Source organism: Nylanderia fulva, unplaced genomic scaffold, assembly GCF_048542155.1.
Source record: "Nylanderia fulva isolate GAGA-0341 unplaced genomic scaffold, ASM4854215v1 Scaffold793, whole genome shotgun sequence".
Classification (NCBI taxonomy): Eukaryota; Metazoa; Arthropoda; class Insecta; order Hymenoptera; family Formicidae; genus Nylanderia; species Nylanderia fulva.
The window spans coordinates 1-20698 of NW_028190909.1; the positions used below are offsets into that span (position 1 = coordinate 1).

Consider the following 20698-nt stretch of genomic DNA (forward strand, 5'->3'; position numbering starts at 1 on the left):
GTGGTAAAGGCAAACCCTTCCTTTTATCCACACGAGGTCCCCCCGCCATAGGTTTCGCTGAAAATCCGTGTCTTTCCCGGGTTAGACGCGAATCTGCCAAAACATCTTCACAATGTCCGTCGTAAAACGCGTACTGATGCATCCCCAAAGGGTGAGTACAAGCCAGAGGTTTTGCCTGAAATTTTTGGACCTGAGAGTAGCACGTCGTTAAAAGAAACCCTGTATTGTCCGGAACGAGGCGTTGAAGCCCAAACCCTACCCTTCCCCCCAGGATCCCCCCGGCTTTACTACGGGGGGATGCAGCATGTAGTAAAGCTAGGGGTTTTTCCTTTTTCCCCCGCTGGGCCCCCACTCCATGTGCCCCAGCGACAAATAAGAACACATAAACTCTGTTATTTTGACTTGAGCGCCGGAAAATCCGCTCGGCCGACGTTTCCGTGCTGACACTCTGTTGGGACCCCCGACAGAGGCTCCAAGTCCCGTGGGGCGGGTTCTCTCTTCGAGGAAGTCGCACTACGTAACGGCCGCCCTCGTCGCGTAAGTGTGTCTCTGCGAAGGGGGTCGTTTCGCATTATTTTTCCCCTCAGGAGTTTGGATGGGTCCCGGATACCCCCTCCAGTTCCCAAAATCGGCAAAAGGCCTTTTGGGCACCCCCGGGGCTGTAGTATACTGTGATGGGGGCGATCCTGTTCGAGTCTCCCTGCCCTGGTGAGCGGGCCCATCAGCACCCACCCGAAGACGGCCCGGATTGAGGGGGTCGGTTGTCCCGGGGGGGCCGGGCGCTTCACGCCCACCTTTTAGTAGCATGCCTTTAAAAGGGGTCAGCTCCCCAGGGCTTTCGACCGCCTCCCGGCCTACCGAACGCAGGGGCCCCCCAAAACCTTCAGACCCTAAAGATGAGGCCAATCATGCCTCCCCAACCCCGACCTCCCGGTGCCCACGGGGTGAGTCGGGAACAGCACCAAGGGCCCTCGGATTGTTACCCCCCGCAGAGATGGCGATCGGTCAGCTCCAACCATCAAGGCCCACCGCATGAGTCGCCATGCCGGTTGACCCTTGCGGGCCCTGAGACCGTGACTTTACTCGACCCCCCGGCATTTCCCCACGCTGAGCCACGCCCCTCTGAGACAAAGACGCCTCTAACCCTAAGTCCAGTAGCGTTTGGGCACTTTTTTGAGCTCTCCCCCGACTCTCCAAATGAGACAACAACGCCGTCGCGGGGAAACTTTACCGGGTGGAGCTGGACAGCGCTGCTACCTGTCCATCTCCCCCGGGAAAAAAAAGGCCTCTCCGAGTGTGCAGTGGATTTTTCCCCCCACCCTCGAGGAGTCTCCGCTGGTGAGGGTCGAAATTTTTCCCCCCCTTAGATGAAAAGCGTGTGATCCTCTCTTTTCATTGGCGGCAGCGGAATAAGGATGGACTTTGCTCCGGGGTGTGACCCTGCCCGGGGGTTTTTAAAGCATGCCTTCCGTTTTACGCACTTTTTCTCGGCGCTTTTCAAACCGACCCTCCCTTAAAGCGCGGGCACGCTGAAAAAGGGTGCTTTTTCCCTTGCACAGGGGACACGGCCCCCCCTTTTTTTTCTTTTTTTGTTCTGGGGGTTGCTTTTGGGGACGAGACGTCATCCCGTGCCCCCCGCCCCCGATTTACCCAAGGGTTTTCGTCTGTTGTCAAAGTTGGGCGGCGCGGCGGCGTCCAACGCGCGCGACCGCGTAAAAAAAACCCCTTTTTGAGCTCCTCAAACGTGGGAAAGTCCTGCTTGCGCGAAGACTCCCACTGGAGGCGGCTAGCGGAATCCAGCTTCTCCCCTAGGATGTGGACAACCAGTCGTCCCAAGGGCTCTACCGGGAAACCCCTTCCCCGGGAAAAGGAGCGCAGGGCCTGTTTCACGGCAGGCTCGAAAATGCCTAATCGGGGGGTTTTTATCTCTGTCGCAATGTTTTTTGTCATAGCGTTTGCCGAGAGGGGACACGCATGTGCTCCGAGTAGCACCCGTCGGTTGTCGTTTTCTCGACTCCAATTCTTTCACGCCCACGGAAGTATCCCTTTCCCAGAAAAACCCCCGATTTCGCCCCGACGGCCGCGGCCTCCCGGTGGGTTGCCTTCAGATACTGGAGTTTCTGCACCGCGCCGAGCCCGTTCACGTCGTGAACTAGCGATTTGAAAAGGTCGCGAAAACCCCCCCCCATTCCAAACTGATCGCCGCTAAAAGGGGGGGGGAGATTTATTTTCGGCAATTGGATTTGCCTCATAACCCACTCAAATCTCTTTTTTTTTCCGTGGTTTTGGCCGGGGGATGTACGAGCGGGGAAAAAGATACGGCCTTCATATTAAAATAAAGTTCCTCGGTCGACGAATAAATTTCCCGTTTCATATAGTCGGGCCCCGTCCCAAAACCCTTTTTAAAAACCATGAGCGAGGAATGAGCGTCGTAAACGTCGACCAGTATCTTTTTTAGTAATTTTAAGGCGCGCCGAGAGAAACGACAGTCATTTTTTTTTCCCGATTTTAAAAAGGTTTTTTTCCCCCAAAAACCCCTCGATGAACCGGCTGTGATCATTTTTCTTTTCACGCGGCCTCCATCGTGGAGCTTTTCGAGACGGAAAAACGAGCGTAAAAAAAAAAGCGGGGACGATCTTACGTGAAAATCCGAGAAAGTGGGGCTCACTGATCGCGGTCGCGAACACGAAAACCCCAGCGTGCGCGGAGCGACGGGTCGTCCAAATCGATAAAGGGGAAAAAGGGGGGGCGGAGCGGAACGGGGATTAGGCGGGAAACGGAGCGCGGGGGGCCCCAAAATCTAGGGGGCGCGCGGGGGGCGGGGAACCCGGGAAATATTGTCTCTATCGCGAGATCACTCTCGCCCCTTTTCCCCTTTTTCCCCTGATCGAAACGGTCAATGTCCGGAAAAAGTCACGACATAATGATTGTTAATAATAAATTTTTTCCCGCAAATTTTAAGCCCAGCCCAAAATTTAGAATAAAGTTTTTGAAAGAGATAAATCGCTTACCGTGTGGTCGGGCGCGCACACGAAATCCGGCTCGAAGGACCAGTAATGTTTTTTGGGCCCCCGCCGTTCGTTGTTCGTTTGAATACGGTTGGGGGGAAGAGGGATGGAATTTTTTGGGAAAACCGGGGGAGGATCCGAATAACACTTTACTCAACTTACTCCACTCACAAGTATATTTTAAAAAAAAAATTAAAAAGGCATAAAACCAAAAAAAGTTTGTTTTTGTAAAAGGGGGCGTTTCTCGGGGCCCAAAAAGAAGACTCACTCGCCCAAAACTCCCCGGGGAAAAAGGCGCGCAACGGTAGCGCGGGGCCCCCTTTCCTTCCCCGTCCCGTCCTCGATCCACCCTGCAAAAAAGGAAGGACCCCCCCGCTGGCCAAAGAGAAGGTAAAATATATAAAAACCGTCGAGAATGCTGAATTGTCGCTCTGAAAAGCCGAGTGTCGTCCGAATAAAAAAATGTTTTCGATTGTCGACCCGGTCGGGGCATCGAGAAAAATTTGGGGATACGATTCTCGGCCCCGGGTATTTCTCGGTTTTTTTTTTTCCCCTCCCAACATTTCTTTAAAATTGAATTGCCGCTTTTTTGAAGGGGGGTAAGATAAGAGCGTTCTTACGAAAGAAGAAAACCACGGGGTAAATAACAAAAAGGGGAATTATCAAAAAATTTTGAAAATGATCAAGGACGGGGGAAAAGGAATTGAGGATTGGAAAAATAAATTAAAAAACGTTTTCTTTGTTCTTACGGTAAAAACGTTTGTAAAAATTAATACTTAAAAACCGACAAAAAAAAATACTTGTTCTTACGGCAACGTGATTTGGGGTTTGAAAAAATCTCGAAAAAAAAAATTTTACTTTAAACGTCATTCGTTTATGATAAAAAAGAAAAAAAGCCCCTCACTAAATTTGGGTTTACGAAAGGGGGATGGGAAAACAAAATCAAACTCTGTGCCTAACCTCCTAATCATTGGATGGCTGTTTCTTTCATTACCCAGAGAATATCAGCCAAAATTTGCATACAAATTGGAAAAAACCCCCAACATTGCAAAAAAAAAGAAACTTAAAAAAGCCCCGTAAAATTTTTTAAAACGTTGGGATCCGGGTTTAAACTGATCAAGATTTACCGTTTGAAAGGTTTTTAAAATTGTTTTTTCCTTTTTAAAATTTCTCGCGACGAGCTTATTTTCTCGGCGCTCGCTCTCTCGAGGATACTCGAGGGCTGCGCAAATTTTGGGGAGCTCGCGTAGGGGCGGCGACGGGGTCCTCGTTGGACCATCAAAAAATCAGCGATGTACACACGCCATTACGCGAGTTACCGTTGGTTTCATTTTTTTTCCTTGGCAAAAACCAAAAAGGAATTTAACAAAAAGCATTCAAAAAATTATCCCCCTCGAGGATTCCCCCCGAAAACGAATCTTAAAAAAACCCCCCCCCTCTATGCGAACGAATGCAAAAAATTAAACAAACGGGGCGAATCTCGGGAAGATGATTACAAAAAAACCCCGGAAAAGACGACTCGTACTGAAAATCGTCTCGAATTAATAATTTTTAAAATTTGGGGGGGTTTTAAAACCTTTTTGCGGACGCGTTAGATTTATCACGTTTGGGGCGGGCCATAATGCGCAATAGGTCGTTTCAATTGGACCGTGAATCGTATGGTCAAATTTTTGAAGGGATGGATCTGCTGTCTGGGGAAAAGCCCCATTTCCTCGGGGAAGCAGGGATTTTAACTAATCTAATTCCTATTGCATTGGAGACTCTTGAAACCCTTTTTTTTCGCTGTTAAAAAAATTTAAAAAAATCCGTACCAGGCGGCCCCACAGGTTTCCTGCATGGCACGGACTAGTTCCCCGGGGGGGAGAGCCTACCGGGTCGTCGGATACCGATCCCCCGGGAAAAGGCTACGGGGGGCCCCCAATCAAAAGTGCCCCGGGGTAAGCGCCGACAATTCCCCCCGGGGGGTCGTCAAAAAAGGGGAGCGTTGGGGTCGCGAGTTAAGGCACGCTTCTATTTTACATAAACTCGCGATTCCCCCTCGAAATTGGGGAACCAAACACGCCCCTAATTTTTTAAAAGGTCTTACCCCGGGGCCTCCCAAACCGCCGAATGTGGGGGCGGAGGGAATAAATGCCAGTTTACTCCGTCCCCTCGAGTGTTTTTTCGCTTTCACATCCTTCGATAGGATTGAAGTGCCGATGGAGTTGTGGTTGGCTCCATGAAAATTTGGGTCCTTTGTCGCTATCCGTTGACGCGGCAGACCTTTTGGGGTAGCGAACCTTTTATTCAAAAAGCCGGGGTGGAGAAAAATTCCACTAATTCGGGGTTCGCCCTTGTAGCAAGAAAAACAAACAAGCGATATATACCTTTCGGGGCCCTTTTTCCCTCTGCCGACGAAAAAATTCTGGGGGCCGGGTAATCAACCCCAAAATGAGTAAAGGGCCGGGGGTGACCGAGGGGCGGGGGGTCGCCAGAATGAGAAGACAATTTAGCCGCGTAGATAAACTACACATTTTCGAAGTGCCCTTTCTGAGCTGCGGCCTCCAATAGCCCGTATCGCTGACGCACACACGAAAATAGTTTGGGGCCCCCCCCCCCTGGAGCGGGATTTATGACGCGATAAAATTTAAAAAAAACGGATAAGTGTTTTCGGAATTATTATGGGGGGTTGCTCGTCATAGCAGCGCAAAATTTGTAAAACGCCGCCAAGATGGGGTAAAAAGTCCTTCCTAAAAAGGACCAACTGTAACGAGCTGAACGGCATGGTGCCGTTATTCTTAGTAGCGCGTTTCCCGCCGAAAATCTCGTTCAGATAGCGCAACCAAAATTTCCGCCCTCCAACTCATGGGGTTAAAGGGGGGGGAAATTTTGGAGCGAGACGCGCTCTTTTCTTTTACAGAAGAATAAAGCAATTCATTGGCATCACGCAAAAACTTGGCCCCAAGGGGAAAAAACCTATGGGGGTTTTTCCCATTCCTCGCCTCTTGAACGGGCTCACAGGCCGTCTTTTTCCACCACCCCTGCTGATTGGGGCAGAGTCGAGCGGCTGGACATTCAAAGGGGCCACCAGTTGATGGTTTCTGAAGCCATCGTGGACCGTTCCCCATACGGGTGGTCACGAGCTCGGAGGCGGAAAACCGCGGGGCACATCCGCCGGATTATCTCGAGAGGAACGTATTCCAAAACAAAACCCCAACAGGTATGCACTGGGTACGCGGTTACCACGGGGGTCCCATTTGGGGGTGTTGACGGACCACGCAGACATGGTCAATCCGTCCTCCTATTTAAAAATAAAAGGTAATTTCACGATGTCAAGGTCCACTTTTTGCCGGCTGAGGAGGATGCGTTCATTCCCAAAAGGGGGGGAGCTTCGGTTTTGATCGGCGCAACCTTTGTTTTGCACGGAAAGGGTTTTTTAAATTTTTTTGGGGAAAAGGAACACTCGAAAAAACGACCGCCGCGAACCGGTTTAACGTCGGCAAACCCCGGGGGTTTTAAAAACGCGAGGTTTTGGGGAATTTCCCGGTCCAACGCGGTTTGGGCGGGGTTTAATGATTCTAAATCGTTGGTGAGCTCCCCAACGATCGGCCCACTCCTCTGAAGAGGGGAGTCCAATCACTTTGAGAACCATAATTTTGTCAAGATTTTCGCGGTTAAAAAAACCCGGGGAGAGCCCATCCTAGGGGTCGTATAATTTTGCCTTAACGAAAAAAGGAACTTTCGTTGCAAAACCGATCTCAAGGAGTTTCCAATTTTAAACCTCCCTTTTTAGAACCTGAAACCCGAAATTTTTGAGGTCTTTTCTTTTACGAAAAAAGTAGGGTGACTTCCGGCTAAAAAGCCGAAACCCCCTTAAGAAGAGAGAAGGCATTAGAACCCCTTTCGTTTTTAAAACCCCCTTTCGCGGGTTTTTAAACTATTGGGGGAAAGGCTTCTAAAAATGAATCGTATCGTCCGCGAAAAAAATGCATTGTCTACGTGGGGGGACCGCTAGAATTGGAACAGCCGCGGGATTGGTGCCTTCATCTAGAGAAGCTGTTTATCCCTCTTGCGATTTGGAGCGGGGCGACCCGTACTTTACAGGGAAGGAAAAGTGTTCAATGGCCCATGGCCACGATCGCCATAAGATTCTTTGAAACCCGCTCAGCGATGCACGAGTTTGGCGGAACATTTGAAAATGTCCCCGTGAAAACAAATTCCTTTTGACGCCAGCGAAAAATAACGGAGAGGTCTTGCTGCGTCTCTGCCGATCAAAGTGATCTTAAAAGCGAATCTATTGCTTTTTTTGCACGAAGCTTGAAGAAACGCGCTTTCGTATGCAAACTCGGTCGCAAAAAAACGGGATGTAGGATAAAACCCGGGGCTCGAACTCGGAGCGGTCAAAATAATTCCACCTTCCTCATATGACCGAGAGCGAATTACACTCTCGTAAGAACTCGTTGTACTGCGCGTGAAGTTCAGGACGAAGCCGTAGCTTCCTTCCATTTTATTATAAAGCGAGGTTGCAATGTGCAAAGAATCACCGAGTTTTAATCGGGAAATCAGCCTGAAGGGCAATCGAACCGCATACGTCCCTGAGGGGTACGATAGTGGTTGGCGATGAAATGAGCCTCGCACCTCTCCTCCCTCCTCCGTGAGGGGACAGGCCGCGAGATCTCCTCATCTTCCCAGAACTTCTGGAGAAGAGAGTGCGTGCTTTGTTCCAACACGCAGTTTAATACAGATGCTGAGCAGTAGTAGTCGGCCTACTATTTGTGGGGCCGGAAGGATCCAACGAGAGCGGTCAATGCGCTGTCGGAGTTCCAATAGGACCTTGACGGACATCGCGCTTCAGAAGCGAGCCGTAAAGGTCAGCACCGATCAACAAATGAATTTGATGTTGACTGGAAGGATCAGGATCAGCAAAAGATAGACCCTGTAAATGAGGCCACCATCGAAGGGCTATCCGCGAGGCAAGCGTATGAAGTAATGCGTTGAAAAATGTAGCCGTCAGAGGAAAGCTCGGATCGGCTTGAGCACACGTGTTAACTGTAGTGTTACGTTACGCGCGATTTCGCAGTACCCGTGTATTTTTCAGCCGAAGCATTTAATTTGTAAATCGCTCGTTGCCGTTTAGGGCCAACGCCTGTGAGAGCGTTCTGATATAAAGCTAAAGGTGGATCCTTGGTCCAACAACGCGCGAACCTTTAAGCAGCGACCCTCCCCCGTGTGGAGGTCGACCCATGCCGTTGCCAAGAGACATTTGGATGTTCCTGAAGCGAGGGCGGTACTACTATCTAGACGGCCGCGACCGTATTGACCGTCTGAATGGTGATCGCATTAGATGCGGCTTGTGACGCAGATTCGGAGGTAGTAGCCTCGAACTGGCCAAGTTATCGGAGGCATTTTGATTTGCCGCTGAATGCAGCAATGTGTGATGCGAGCGACGATATTGTCTGCACCGATATTTGCTTGGGGCAATTTCGACGGGAAATGTCCGGACTTTAAGCAGTTAAAGCAAAGTTTATGCTGGCGCGCGAGAGCAAAACGCTGTAAGCTAATTTTTCTCTATTTCTTCGCGTAGTCTTTCGCATTTTGAAACGTGATGCTCACCGGAGCAACAAATACATTTAAAGGCAGTCACGTTGTTTTACCGTTAAAACGCGGGTTTATCATTTTTCGAAGAACCGGAGTCCTTGCTTGAATCGCGCAAGTCCGATAGAGCCGCGTATACGAAGAGTTAAAAACTCATTAAGCTCCTGATAAGAAGAAGGCTCATTTCGTTTGATTCGCGTTAAATTCCATTTGGTACGTGTTCTCGGCTTAAAACTTTTGCGTTATTGTATAAACAAGAATGTCGTCCCATTGTTCTAACTGGACGATCGAGATTTTTTAACGCGGCTAATGATGCAGACACTGTGTCGCGCAATTTTCGCAAATCGCTTACAATCTCGCTTTTCATTACTGGAAGGCTAATAACGCGTGTAAAATGAGCATAGATTAACGCTTGCTATCGTCATATTTATGAGTTAACAATTGCCAGGCAGATTCGTAATTCGCATCGGAAATTTTTAAATTATTGATCGCAAGGAGCGTTCTCCCGTTACGCCGTTTTTAAGTAAAAAATTTTTTAAAGAATTTGAAAGAGCTGTTAGTTCCTACGAGGTTCAAAAATGTTTCGGAAGTTTTCCCAACGGTTATTTTTCCCAGAAAACTTTGGCAGCGCGATGCGTGGCAATTGGAAGCAGATTATTTGTTTCGCAACGGGAATCGGAACTACGATCGGTAACGGAATTGTATTAGGAGATAATCGACTTTGTATCTTGCAGCAGACGGCCGGTCGATGTAACATCCTCAGCTCTCAGGAATCTTCCAAGTGAATCGGCAAGGTCGTTTGCTGCTCCGTGGTCTCTTTTGAAGCGTTTGACATGAAGGCCCGGCAGGGGCCCCGTGCTCCCCCAACTTGGCAACCCTACTTCGCGTCTTGGAGTACCGTTTTGATTTGCCAGCTTCTTGAATTTTGACGAATCTCGTTTGATCTCGTCAATACAAGCTCCCTGCCATAGCAGGTCCCACGGCATTCGACATGAGTATCGATGCCGGATTGTTGGAATCGTTTATCGATTATTCGCTACTGAAGCGAAATATTCAAGCGCGCAGCGCAGACTTGAAGCGCCCGCTGATTGACGCGCCGAGAGAGAGTGAGAGAGTCCGAGCGCGAGTTAGCGCACCGTCACGTTAAGCCGTTATAGGCTGTCTTCTCACACGAAGCGATTGCGTGGCGCGTGATAGCGGCGTCGAAATTGCAAATCGCGTGGTTTTTAAATCTTAGAAACGTCGAAAATCACCGAAATGATCGAGAGAGTCAAAAAGAGATGCACGACGCGGACGCGTGATAGCGGCGTCGAGATAGCAAGTCGCACATTTTTTAAAATGTTTCGAAACGTCGAAAATCAACAAGATAATCGAGAGAGTTCACAGAGAGAATGCACGACGCGGACGCGTGATAGCGGCGTCGAAATAGCAAGTCGCGCACCTTTTAAATGTTTAGAAACGTCGAAAATCAACAAGATGATCGAGAGAGTCACAGAGAGATGCACGACGCGGACGCGTGATAGCGGCATCGAAAATAGCAAGTCGCACACCTTTTAAATGTATAGAAACGTCGAAAATCAACAAGATGATCGAGAGAGTCACAGAGAGATGCACGACGCGTACGCGTGATAGCGGCGTTTCGCGGTCGTTTGCACTGTGGTCTGCGAGAGTCCAAAAGTCAGTGAGAAAAAAAAATGCACTGGTTAAGATTCACCGGTGCGGTGCGCGTGATAGCGGCGCACGCTCACTGAGAGTCACTGTTAATCAGTAAGAGTCCACGATTAATCATTGAGATTCACTGCGATTATCGTACGCAAAGCGCGTGCTTGCGGCGTTTGCGGATAACTCGCGAAGTTCACCGCACTCAATTAAGAAAATCACTGGGGCGTGATAGCGGAGTACACGTGCAGTCACTAATCTTGAACGGCGTTTAACTGCCGTCCGAATGCAAAATTGCAAAGCACGTGATAGCGGCGCTTGCACTGCAAGTGACACTTCAAACGTCCGAAATTCTGTCTACTCAAATGCAGATTCGAGTACAACCGGATACGTGAGGGTGCGTGACCGTCACGTGGCCGGAGCGCCCGCGGCTTAGGCCGGAGCGACGGCAGACGCGCGATCGAGAGAGCCGCAGCTAGAGAGAGAGAGAGCGAGCGAGAGAGCTTCGGAGCGCGCGGCGTGATACCGTCTCTCTCGCTCTTCGCGTCTTGGGAGAGAGCGAGAGAGAGAGAGAGAGAGAGAGAGAGATCTTCGGAACGCGCGCGACGGTGATCCGTCTCTCTCGCTCTTCGCGTCTTCGAGAGAGAACGAGAAAGAGAGAGAGAGAGAGAGAGAGACTGTTTCGGAGCGCGCGCGACGGCTAATTGTCGTGTAGCGCGGTCTCACTCCCGCACACGGAGTCTTTCTACTCCAAACGAGAACGCGTAATTAGCGGATTTCTCGTGCCGCGGATCACTGCGTTTCTAAATTTACTGCCCCGATATAGGCACACGAGGCAGAAATTGTCAATCGTTCGAATAAGGTACGAAACGAAGGAGCCCGTTCTTTTCGCGATTTCACTATCACTCGATCGGTTTTTATTATCCGGCTTGAAGGACCATTTATTTGTATAAGTTTTAACGTTGTAGGATGCCGGGTTAACGTGATCAAATGATTGTACGCGTTTGAAACGGTTTAAATTAGTTTATTCACTTTTACAAGTTCGTCGCGTACGAGACTTATGTTTCTCGGCGCTCACTCTCTCGAGGACTGACTCGAGGGCTGCGCGATTTTCGGAGCTCGCGTAGGGCGGCAGCCGATCGGGGTCCTCGATTGGACCATCAGAAAATCAGGCGATGTACACACGCCAATTAGCGGCGAGTGTACACGTTGGTTTCACGTGTTTCCTTGGCGTAAACACTAAGGAATTTAACAAAAAACATTCTAGAAAATTCGATCGTCCTCGAAAATTCGCTCCAAAGAACGAATTTTCAACAACACCAATCCAAAAAAATTGTAATCAAGTTATCTGAGGAACTACGTACAGTTTATTTGGATGAAGAACTAAACTTACAATTCAATGAAATTTTTCTAGAAGAAAGAATGGAGATACAATCTGCTGCTAGATCCGTGGAAAAAACTTCAAAAGAAACCGTAACAAAATTGTTAGATAAATTATTGGAAGCAAAGCAACGAGACTCTGAACAACAAAATCTAGGGAAAATAGCAGGAAAATTTACAATTGAAAAATTCTCAATAAAAACCCTAACGCGTACCAATGGGTAAACGATTTTGAAAAGAATGTGAACGCTTTAACATAAAGGAAGACAAAGGAAAAATTGAAATTTTTAAGCTGTTCCTGGATAAATCCAGCCGAGATTGGTATAGCTGTATGATGATGAAACTCACAATAAATTCAGAATGGAGAAAATGGAAAAAAAATTTTGTGCGAGAACCTTCGATTTGTTTTAATTTTCCGCGCAGAGGCAAATTTATTTATTTATAAGTCGGCTCGCAGATACGAAGGAGACTGGATGCGGAGAAAATTGTAAAGGTGGAGAAATTCACTTTTGAGGCAAAGCAGTTTTATTCAAAACTCTCGCAGACAAGATTAAAACGCGGAAGTTCGCTCTAGAACGAGATAAATTCGCGCGATGCTCTTTTCGCTGATATACACGGAGACGTCTCTTCAGTTCAGACTCCTCGAGTAGACTCATTTTTGATCCTCGCGGAATTCGGCAGCTAAGGGGGCGATCGATCATCCGATCGACGCGTGGCACACGTGCTGAAATCCTATTCGCGGACGATTGCCCCATCACGCTCCGAAACGCGAGACAAAGGCGAGTTTTTGTAGATTCCTCGCTCGCGGAATCGAAAACAACCAGAATAACATCTCGGCGTCGAATATTTTCAATTTCTACGATTGACCTTGCTTCGTCGCTCCGAAAATACGTGCCAATTTTAAACATACCGCCCGCCTCGCATTTGAACGTATGCGAATATGCGAAATATAGCCAACGGTAGTCTTCAACGTACGATGAAGACAATAAATCAATTTTCAATCAACCAAGAAATCAAACAAGAGATCAATGCAATAATTCCTTGCGATCGAATAACGAGGGCAAGTAATCAGAAGGTGAAAAAACCTTTTACAATTTTCGAGTAAATATTTCTAAATTATAAAGACGCTCTCAATTTTCAATAGGCACTGAGCCTTAGCAAATATTCGCCTCTTTCGGCTGTTCGAGCACGCAAATACAATTATACATGTTTCGAAATTCTACCGACAATGCGATGGGTCAAATAACAAAGTCATAAATGCGATACCTGGCTCGAAAACCACGCCGAAGAGGAGAATATTGCCTAACATAGTAGATTTTGACGCTAAATACATAAATCACACCCGAAATTTATCAAATAATTACAATCTAAGTTTAACGCAAGTACAATTTTCAAATATTGCTATTGATTGGCAGCCGGCACAGTAGCATAATTGGTCGTTTCAGGATCGAGCTCGCAGTTCTCACCGTAACTACTCGCACGAGTCCATCCGAGCCGGGATGAATCTGCGTGACTCGCGCTAGGTTCCACTTGCTCGGAGGGAGCAAGAGATTCTTCAACAAGGCGAGTTCTCCTATGCGAAAACAAGACGTTTTTTCCGACCACTTACGCCGCTGCTGCAGGGAGTGCAAGTAGTCTTGCGACCACGAGCGCCAAATCTGTTCGACTAAAGAATGGACCATCTGCCATCACGATAGTCGATTCGCATTACTTTCGAGCACTGACTCCTCCGGTATCGCAATTATGGGGCGCCCGATCAGGAAATGACCCGGAGTGAGTGCCGATAGGTCACTCGGATCGTCGCTTAATGCCGCGATCAGACGAGAATTTAAGCACGCCTCGATTTGGCATAATAACGTCGCGAATTCGGCCTGTGACAGAGTTCGCGAAACCGGCGACTCGTTTTAAGTGCGACTTGAGACTTTTGATTCCCGCCTCCCATAGCCCACCGAAGTGAGGAGCCGCAGACGGAATGAAGTTCCATTCAATTTTGTCATTTGCAAGGATGTCGTGCAGTGACGAATCCTTCATCAAGGCGCTGAACGCGTCGTTCAATTCCTTGTCAGCCCCGTGGAAGTTCGTTCCATTATCGCTATATAGCTTGGACGGCAAGCCCCTTCGGCTCACAAATCGCCGAAAGGCGGCGAGGAACCCAGCGCTAGAGTAGTCTTCGACTAGCTCTACGTGGATTGCTTTCGTGACGAGGCAGATGAACAAAGCTATATAATTTTTTCTGGTTTTTTGGCCTCTGCCAACGAACGGCGTGACTAAGAAAGGGCCAGCATAATCCACTCCCGTATGAGCAAATGGAGACGACGGATTGACGCGTGGAGACGGGAGGTCTCCCATGAATTGGCTCGAAAGTTTAGCCGAGTGACGTACGCAAGGGATGCATTGTCTTATATATCCCTTGACGGAGTTTCGCCCTCCCATTAACCAATAATTCTGAAGAAGGGTGCGCAGCACGATTTGAACTCCACCGTGGAGTGTACTCTTATGAGCTTGAGCGATTAGAAGGTAAGCGAGTTGTCCGCGCGGCACGATTACGGGATGTTGCTCATCGTAGCTAAGAGCGGAGTGTCGCAACCGCCCGCCAAGCCGGAGTACCGAATCTTTTCCTAAGAATGGAGCAAAAGTTCGAAGGGAACTCCTTTTTGAAATCGTGGCAGTCTTTTGCAAAGTTTTGAATTCGACCTTGAAAGCTCTCCGCTGGACATAAGACAGCCAGAATTGCTCGGCCCGTTTAAGCTCGTCGACGCTCAGTGTCGAATCTTTTTTAAATTTACGAACCTTTTCCTTCCGCAGTAAGGCGAGAAACCTGTGGACGTAAGCCGTCACTCGGACGAGCTTCGTCCAACTTGAAAATTTGTAAAGTAGATCCCACTCTTCTTCACCTTCAATGTGAAGAACTTTGGTTTTTCGCAGTTCAGCTGAAACTTGCTGTAGTTCATTAGTGGGTCTAGTATTCGTCATATCATGAATCGGCCAAGCCGTTGAAGGTTGCCGAAGCCATGGTGGTCCCGTCCACCATAGCGAATGCGACACTAACTCAGACGCGGATAGCCCGCGCGACGCACAATCCGCCGGGTTCTCTAGCCGATGGTACGTGACTCCATCGAGTAGATGGCAAATTGTTCTGTATTTCAGCCACGCGGTTGGCCACGTATGTGTTCCACTTTGATGGGTGCTGGCGCAACCACGCCAGAGCTATCGTGGAATCCGTCCAACAATGGATCGGAGTTCCAACTAACTGCAACGAATTAACAGTCCACTTTACGAGGCGACTCAATAACACTACCGCGTTTAACTCTAGACGCGGGATGCTCACGGTTTTCACGGGCGCGACCTTTGTTTTTGCTGCGATTAAATTTATTGCGAAGTCTGAAAGCGAATGATAGACGCGAAGATATACGACGGCGGCATAAGCTCGATTTGACGCGTCAGCAAAACCGTGTATCTCTAGCGCGAGAGTTTGTGGACCTTGACCAGTCCACCGTGGAATTTTGATCATTTCTAATTTGTGAAATTCTGATACAAAATAATTCCAACGGGACGTTAACTCATCGGAGATGAGAGAGTCCCATTCGCAATGTAACAACCACAGCTCTTGAAGTATTATTTTTGCCACGATCACGACGGGAGCGGCCCATCCGAGAGGGTCGTAAAGCCTCGCGATAAATGAAAGAATTGAGCGTTTGGTAGGAACGCTGGGGGTGGTCGAGTTCACGACCAAGCGAAACACGTCTTCGTTAGGCATCCATGACAGGCCGAGAACTTTAAGTGAATCTTCCGTCAGGATTAGATGATCGGTTACTTCCGATTGGTCAACAGACAAATCCTTGAGAAGTTCGATCGAATTTGATGCCCATTTCCTTAATTGAAATCCCCCCTTTTCCATTAACTGCATCAATTGCACGCAAGTATTTTTTAAAGATTTTATATCATCCGCGCCAAACAGGGCGTCGTCTACATAAATAGACTCTCCTAGGATAGGAACCGCGGCCTTGAACTTTTCTCCCTCGTCAAGGGCGAGCTGTTTCAATACTCGCATTGCGAGATACGGAGCGGGAGCGAGACCGTAAGTGACCGTTAACAAGCGAAAATGTCGAACGGGCGCTTCCGCTTGAGGACGCCAAAGAATTCTTTGGTAGTCTGAATCTTGCTCATAAATTTGAATTTGCCGAAACATCTTGGCGATGTCGGCCGTACAGACGAAGCTCCACCGTCGCCATCGCGATAACACGGCAGGTAGATCTTGCTGTAATTTGGGCCCTATTAATAAAAAGTCATTCAACGACGTACCATTCCTAGTTCGGCACGACGCGTTGAAAACGACCCGTAATTTAGTCGTGCAACTATCTTCCCGAATCACGGGGTGGTGCGGAATGTAAACGGGCAAATACTCGGTTTTTTCCGACTCGTCGACGCTAGTCATATGTCCGAGGGACTCGTATTCCGCTAGAAATTCGTTATACTGCGAATACAGTTCCGATCGATTTCTCAATCTGTTTTCCATACGGTTGTACAGCGACCGCGCAATGGAAAGAGACTCTCCGATTTCGATCGGAGGATCACATTTAAAGGGTAGTCGAACGACGTATCGTCCGTCGGACAACCGACTATGCGTCTGCACGAAGTGTCGCTCACAAATCTCTTCCTCCTCCGTGAGGGGAATTTGAGGCGCGATCTCCTCATCTTCCCAGAACCGCTGGAGAAGAGTGTCTATCTCTTGACCGAGAACGCAATTTAAAACGGCTTCTTTTGAAGCCTTCCGTTTATTTTCGGTCGGACCGGAAATAATCCAACCGAGCGCGGTTAGTTGAGCTGTGGGGGTACCGAGCGGACCTTGCCTCAAGTCGCGCATCAAAAGTGAGCCATAAACGTCGGCTCCAAGAAGCAAGTGAATTTGATGTTTGCTCGACGGATCCGGATCCGCGAGGGAAAGGCCCTTCAAGTGAGGCCACAATTCGACAGGTCGAACTCGCGAAGCCGCGTACGACGTGATCTTCGGAAACACGTACACTGTGATTGGAAATACCGAGTCGGATTTCGCGCACGGAGTCATTCGCAAGGACACGCGCGACTTTGCGGCACCCGTGTAGGTTTCCCCGAATCCTTTGATTTGTAAATCGGTTCTTTGTCGCCTGGTCCGTATGGTTTGACAGAAAGATTCCGATATAAAACTAAAATTGGATCCCTGATCCAATAGCGCGCGAACCTTAAAGCGTCGGACCTCAGCGGTGTGGATGTTCACCCACGCGGTTGCGAGAAGAACCGCCGGAGTCGTAAAGTCCGGCGGCTCGATTGTCTGGACGCTGGCCACGGCAGCGTTATTGGAACCGTCCAAGGCGTCGGACTTCGCATTCGTTTTCACGCTCGGTTTCGCAGCTTCCGAACCTTTTCTGACAGCTGACGATTGATAATTTTCGGAATGCAATAAAGAATGATGAGACCGACTACAGTGGTTGCATCGCTGTTGGCTCGAGCAATTCGGCGAAATATGCCCCGAGCGCAAGCAATTAAAGCATACACGATTTTTGCGAGCGAGCTCATTTCGTTGTTCAACTGATTTTTGACGAAACGGCTCGCACTTTATCACGAAATGATTGCCTGAGCAGCATATGCACTTGACAGCGGAGACGTTATGCATTGACGAACGCGGCTTGTCTGGCTTTTGATTAACACTTTCTCTTGAAACTTCCGCGAAGTCTGACAATCCGCGGATTCGAGTCGTAAGAAATTCATGAATATCTTTGTACGCCGGAATTGAAGTTATAGAGGAACACTTCAAGTTCCACTCGCTTCGCGTTTTTTGACAGAATTTTTGTGAGACGCAATAAACAAGCATATCGTCCCACTGAGCAACCGGTCGACTCAAATTCGTCAGCGCGGCCAGCGATGCAGCCACCGTGTCTCGCAATCTCTTTAACTCGCCTACGCTTTCATGTTTCATAACGGGCATGCTCATGAAAGCATGCAAGTGAGTATTAATCAAGGTCGCCTCATCATCATATTCGGCAATTAAGAGTTGCCACGCCGATTCGTAATTCGGATCCAAAATCTTTAAATTATTTATTATTAAGGCAGCGTCACCGATGACACTTGTTTTCAGGTAATGAAACTTTTGAGTGTTAGTGAGCGTACCGTTACTAGCAACGAGAGACTCGAAAGTGTTCTTGAAGCTTTCCCATTCGGAAAACTTCCCCGAAAATTTCGGAAGCGTAATACGAGGCAACTGGAAACCATTATTATTACTGTCAGCGAAACGAGGAGTCAGTGCTACGATCGAGAGAAGGCGGTGAAGAGACGCTTAATTTACTTATCATATCACGGAGCGTATCGGCCGTCTCGAGGTAGACATCCTCAGCGATTAGAAAATCTTCATCGACGAAGTAGGCAACCTTCGCCCGTTCATCTGAAGACGTAGATTGTAAGAGCTTGACGTGGAGCTCCCTGCAGGATGCCCAGAGCGACGTAAGCTCGTCCAATCGTCCTTGAATTTTTGGCAGGGTAATATTGACCTTAGCCAACTTCTTGTAATTCACGAGCACGCGTTTCACTTGAGAGATCGTGTCTAATTGCGCGATCAACAGATCTTTTGCTGTCGACATTTTTTTCGGAGCAACGTCAGTAGTACAGACGGAAAGATTTGCGGACGCTTCCTCTATCGAACGCGACGCGTATGTCTCAAGTTTGACTTGAGACCATTGATTATGTCAGGCGCGTGAACGGCGCGGACGGCAAGAGTTCGCGGACGACCTTGTTGTCGAAACGCGACGAATTTGTCTCAAAAGAGACCACTGAGTATGTCGGGCGCGTGAACGGCGCGGACGGCAAGAGTTCGCGGACGACCTTGTTGTCGAAACGCGACGAATTTGTCTCAAAAGAGACCACTGAGTATGTCGGGCGCGTGAACGGCGCCGACGGCACGAGTTCGCGAACGACCTGACTGTCGAACGCGACGAATTTGTCTCGAAAGAGACCACTAAGTTTTGTCTCACGAGTCGAATTGGGTTTTGACGACGTGAATCGGAGTCTACCCGTACACTTGTTTCTCGAGAGCGAACTCGACACTTGGTTCCTGTCTCTTCTTTTGCACACTCGTTTGTAAGACGATGTGCTTCTATTGTCCACCCGCGCTTTTTCACTGTCCGCGAGAGTCACACGAGAATCACTTTCTCCGTTTTACCTTATCGTCCTCGTTATCTTCACAATCCGGCTCGAAGGACCATTTTACTTCTGTGCGAGAACCTTCGATTTGTTTTAATTTTCCGCGCAGAGGCAAATTTATTTATTTATAAGTCGGCTCGCAGATACGAAGGAGACTGGATGCGGAGAAAATTGTAAAGGTGGAGAAATTCACTTTTGAGGCAAAAAAGTTTTATTCAAAACTCTCGCAGACAAGATTAAAACGCGGAAGTTCGCTCTAGAACGAGATAAATTCGCGCGATGCTCTTTTCGCTGATATACACGGAGACGTCTCTTCAGTTCAGACTCCTCGAGTAGACTCATTTTTGATCCTCGCGGAATTCGGCAGCTAAGGGGGCGATCGATCATCCGATCGACGCGTGGCACACGTGCTGAAATCCTATTCGCGGACGATTGCCCCATCACGCTCCGAAACGCGAGACAAAGGCGAGTTTTTGTAGATTCCTCGCTCGCGGAATCGAAAACAACCGGAATAACATCTCGGCGTCGAATATTTTCAATTTCTACGATTGACCTTGCTTCGTCGCTCCGAAAATACGTGACAATTTTAAACAAATTTTATTGAGACATACGCCAATAAAGGATGGTCGGCAATTAGATATGCCTTTTCATTCAAATACCAATCAGGACCTCTGCTGGATTACGCCATCAAGAAAGAAAAACTTTTGCTGGAAATAAGAAAATCAATTGATATAGGTACACTAATAGATTTGATAGCGACAGGCCTTCCAAACTTCGTGTCAGATAGAATTGACAGGGAAACTTTAACAACAACTGAAGACTTGTACAACGAAATCGGAAAACTAGAACATCTGGCAAACAAAAAAAAATTTGAAAATAATAAAAATACAAAAGACCAAAAAACAAAAGAAAAGGAAGGAAAAAACCCTGTACAATCTGTAAAGAAAAAAAAGTATACGATACCACCCCGAACACCTATGCTGGTTCAAATCCGAAGAAAATAAGCAAGAAAAGAAAAACTCTATAAAACATGTTAACAACTCAGTAATTGAACCGAAATTAAACGAAAAAGAAACAAAAAACGAGCAGTAACACCATTAATAAAAGTCAAACTAATAGATCTATTTGGAATTTATGATTCAAGCTCAAATGTCTCTCTGATCAATTCTAAAATATTAAAATTAAAAGGAAGAAAAAACCATTCCAACAACGCAGATTTAATAACAATTAATGGTGTTAAGAAAACAAGTGGTTTGACAACTTTAAAAATTAAAATCTATGAAATAGAAAAAGAAGTCGATGTATATATCATCGATAAAGAAAATTTTATATATGATTTTCTAATTGGATTAGACATGATTAAAGAATTTAAACTGGTCCAGAATGAAGATCTAAGAATAACTCAGAAAAATAACTCAAATCAACAAAATAAAACTAGAACAGAAGAAATTTCTACGAATTTACATAATAATAACGAAGAAAAAAAGTCTCTAGTAAATTTTAATGAACAAGTAAAAAAAGAAAATTTCAAGATAAAAATAAATCACCTGACTCTTAGACAAAAAAGTGATATAAGCGAAATGATTGAAAAGTATAAAACAGTATTTGCAAAGGACAAATATGATATCGGGTTAGTGAAAGAATATGAAGCACGAATAGACCTATTTATTGACAAATACTGTAGTAAAAGGCCCTACAGATGTACTGAGCAAGATAAGAAAGAGATTGAAGGGCAAATATCAAAACTATTGGAAAAAAAAACTTATAGAAGAATCCTACAGCCCATTTGCGGCACCAGTAACCTTAGCTTACAAGAAAGAAGAAAACAAAAAAATTGACTATGCATAGATTTCAGAGACTTGAATAAAATAGTAATACCTCAAGCCCAACCTTTTCCACGGATTGAA

At 47.3% G+C, this 20698-nt stretch overlaps 1 pseudogene; it reads left to right on the forward strand.

Annotated features, from left to right (window-relative positions):
• Nucleotides 1–11824: 11824 nt before the first annotated feature.
• Nucleotides 11825–19883, forward strand: LOC146720049 (uncharacterized; annotated as a pseudogene).
• Nucleotides 19884–20698: the final 815 nt, after the last annotated feature.